The 3,887-nt window shown below is 46.8% G+C and overlaps 1 protein-coding gene across 2 annotated transcripts in view; it reads left to right on the forward strand.

The window, feature by feature from the left end:
- Positions 1-1,504: 1,504 nt before the first annotated feature.
- PNISR (PNN-interacting serine/arginine-rich protein) overlaps positions 1,505-3,887 on the forward strand; it is a 19,629-nt gene continuing 17,246 nt past the window's right edge. For both annotated transcript variants that reach the window (XM_015424913.1, XM_015424912.1), the window contains exon 1: positions 1,505-1,590. The gene's annotated coding sequence lies outside the window, so the exon portion shown is untranslated. The remainder of the gene's footprint in view (positions 1,591-3,887) is intronic.

The raw sequence follows: 3,887 nt of genomic DNA on the forward strand, positions 1-3,887 counted from the left end.
TACCTTTATACAAATATCAGCCAATCACATCAGACGGCTTAGTCATGATGAGTCTATTACTCAGTGCAAGATTGAACAGAACTAGTTTATTCCGGTCAGGATGACTCTCTGGAACTGTCAACTGTCAGATGAAACTCATCTACAGCTAAGACTTACATTAACAAGTGAATACTAACAGGGAACCCCACCCCCAAAGTGTGCAGCGTGAAGACACCACCCGTAGGTGACGTCATCACGTCAGGCACGTTACCGGGGAATGCTCTATCGTTCGAGGGAAAACTCTATGGTGTTTCCTCGAATGATTGTGGCCCCGCCCCCAACGTGCCTGACGTGATGACATCACTTCGGCCAGAAGACTCCTGGGGAGGAACAGGACTCCCCCCCGCTATTTTGTAAGTTCAACTTGGCAACCCTAACTGGTTTCTGTATAATTTGATTTTTAATGTCAGTTCTGTGTCCATTTATTCTTCTGTAGAGGGACTGTCTACTGTAGAAAGCCAATGGCCTTGTTGATGCATGATGCTACATATATTACAATGGAGGATAATCAGCTAGAAAAGCCCCAAATAGTCTAATCCATGTTATTAGAACCTGCAATAATAATGCTTGAGAGTTTACAAAGTTAGCACTTAGGTTTACTGCAGGGTCTTGTTCCTGGACTGTGCATCTGTTGTGTGGCAGTAAGGTGTACAGTGGCTTGGCAATCCCATAACAGTGGTCCATCACCATTCTTACAAATAACGACGAGGGACCCACAAAAGCTTATTTTGGGATACATTTTGTTAAGTTGTAAGGTGCCATTAAACTTCTGTTTAATTTTCCTTGTGTGAGTCCCGAATAACTCAGTGGACCTGGCTTCCTGTTAAGTGTTCCAAGGAGCACTTTTTGAGGGTGAGCTGCACCATTAAGAACACTGGAACCGACTCAATGCTGATACCTTGCCCAACACCGCATTCACAGCGAGTCCCTAAAACAAAATTATTTCACGTTACTAGGCTTCTACGATGGCCCAGGACCTCAGAGTCTTCATAGACTTACTCCCCGGGAACCAGCTTCTCACACACACCGCACCGCAACGACGCATGCGCCAAAGGTGACAGTCTCGCTTTGAGGCGTTTCAGCAAAGAGTAGATGAGGGCGTCGCGCCCTTCCTAAAGATGGCGCCGTAATAGAAATTTAACTAGAGCCCAAATAAAAGATGGCATTAATTGCCATCGGACTCTGAAGGCCGCCTGAAGCTTTCGAGATAGTCGAGCAGACAACTTAATTCCTAACTATTAGCATATATTTTACTCGACCTGTAAACCTTTGACTCTCGCTATGTCGACAGTCAGTTCTGAGTCCTCCAAGCAGCCGATAAACTCCACTCCCTTTCAAAAATCTCACCGCCTCTGCCATTAACAAAAATGTCTGACGGGATGAGGACGGGTCAGAGCCGCCTCCTCCTCCAGAACTAGTGACGCATATTGCTGTTCCGGGTGAGTGCCAGCAGGCGCCATTTTGTCTTGTTCGCGAAAAGCCGAGCGGGGGGAGACGAAGGCAGCCCTAGAGCTGGAAGGGCCGCCGATCGGAGGGAAGGAGTGGGCGGGGGTGAGTAGCGGCGGGCGTGGTAGCTCCGGTCCAGAAGAAGTGGCGGCTAGTTGCGGAGCTGACCTTTTCCCTCTCCTCAGGAGGTCTCATTAGGGCGCGCCATCTCTTGAGCACCCGGCGCGCACCGCAGCGCGAGAGCGGGGGGAGGGGCCGCTGTGTTCCTGGACAGAGAACGTGTGTGTGTGTGGGGGATTCCTTTCTCCCTCGTGGCCTTTGGATAGTTTAGCAACGGACGCACGTTCACCGTGTGTCTCTGAGAGACAGCAAAAAACCCATTTTTCTCTTGAGTCCCGATTGCCGTTTTGCGCATGCGCCGCTGCCCTCGTTTAGGGTACCGGAGGAGCAGGTTGAAATTGGGCCCGTTATGGTCTCCTCGTGCGCATGCGTCCAGGTTTGGAAGGCTAATACACGGCGCGGCGCGGGGCGGAGCTGTTGGGGTGGGCGCGGAGCCAGAGTATGCGGGGATAGCCTGATGCGGGGCTGCAAGTAGTTACATGGAGGTAGGGTAAATTCGGAATTCCGTCTCAGTGTGGAAGCTCAGAGCATGTTCCCTTAGTTCTCGCCTTTGCCATGATCTTAACTCCGCGGATCACTCTCTCAGGCCACTTCCGCACTGTCATTTTTGTCACTCGTTTGTCCCTATTGCTTCAGGGTTCCTCCCCCCCCCATGTGTTTAGCTTTCTCTAGTAGTCCCAGAGGAAGCAAAACACATGTGAAGGGGGGGGGCGGGACCCAAAGCAATAGAGACAAGCGTGTGACAAAAATGACAGTGTGGAAGTGGCCTCAGTTTCTTTTCTCCCAGCCATCTGTAAGTGGGGCTAACATTGACCTATCTTAGCGGGTCGTTATGAGGATTCCAGCGCAGACAATGTCTATGTGGCATATTGGAGTTTGAAAGCACGGTATTTCTATTAAGTAGTAGCAGCATTCACATGTAGCATGTGTTCTCTGATTTTGTTACATACATCCATGGTTCCACAAAACTTTGTTGCCAGGTTTTCACAGTAATTTATATTAGCTCTTTTACAACCTAGTTCCAGCTGAGTTTATTAGGAAACATGTACAGGAATGCAACCATAATCTAAGAGAAATGGTTAGATCTTAGTTTGTATGTGAAGGTTGGTGCTTAGCCTTTTATTGTCACTAGTCTGCTTTTAAAAGCAGTATTGGAATAACTAGCAGGCATGCATTGAGGTTGGGGGAGATTGTCCTTTCTGTAATTATGTCTACCTAAACTGGTGCAGCGTGAATGGCCCAGACTGGCCTCATTAAGCCGGTGCAGAGATGCCTAGATGGTCTCAGTGATTGAATTTTGTCTGGCAGCCATCAGCCATTATCAGTTGTGTCATTGTTTATTATTTTCACTTAATTCATTTATGCCTCATCTTTCTCCCCAGTAGGGAGCTTACATCCTTTCGTCCATTTTAGCCTCAGAACAGCCCTGTGAGGTAGGTTAGGCTGAGAGTGCATGAGTGGCCCAAGGCCACCCAGCCTTGGGTTTTCCTGATACTAGTCTGACATTCGTGACCGCTGCACCACTCTGGGTCAGAGAAATACATTTTGTGTGTTGCTTCTGATATTGCATTTCAGTTTTACGTGATCACATTTGTGCCTTGCCCTTCTTCCAAGGATGTTGAGGCACCATACCTATTCCTTGATAGTTCCTGTCTTTGATTAATAATTTTTACAACAGATATTTAACAGGTTTGCTGTTTAAAACAGCCCTTGGTGTTCCATAGTAATGCTTATGTTGCTCACAGCTTGTGTCTAAACTACATCTCTGTGTTTAAGGAGTTTCTGGGGCAACCAGCATATCATGTATTCTATCAGTCCCACATCATCCTGTTGATAGCAAGTGTGCAATCAAATAGTATGTTTGCACTTCTTGAAATTTTAGTTGAGGGTTCAGGCATAAAAAAATAAGATTAAACACTAGAACTTAAATCCTTATACCTTTATGTCACGTACAATTCTCTTTAACAGTTATGAAGGCAGTCCTATGCTGCAGAGTGCATTCCTCTTGCACTAGGCACTTGAGGCTCCTAAAAAATTGGTCTTGCACAAGCAGAAGTGCCTGGCACCAGAGGAAGTGCCCTCCCAGTAGAGAATAGGTTCCATGATGGTCTGTGAAATGAAGGTATAGGATCCAAGCTTAAATATGGTGGAATGGATGCATATTCCAGTTTAAATTTTTAAAAAAGCAAACAGTTTTTAAAGCAATTGAAATAGTCTGAAAGGGATGAAATAATATATTAGGTTGTAAACTCCTTGGGGCAGGGCCCTTTCCTCCTCTTTCC

Source organism: Gekko japonicus, unplaced genomic scaffold (genome assembly GCF_001447785.1).
Source record: "Gekko japonicus isolate JY-2015 unplaced genomic scaffold, Gekko_japonicus_V1.1 scaffold1454, whole genome shotgun sequence".
Lineage (NCBI taxonomy): Eukaryota > Metazoa > Chordata > Lepidosauria > Squamata > Gekkonidae > Gekko > Gekko japonicus.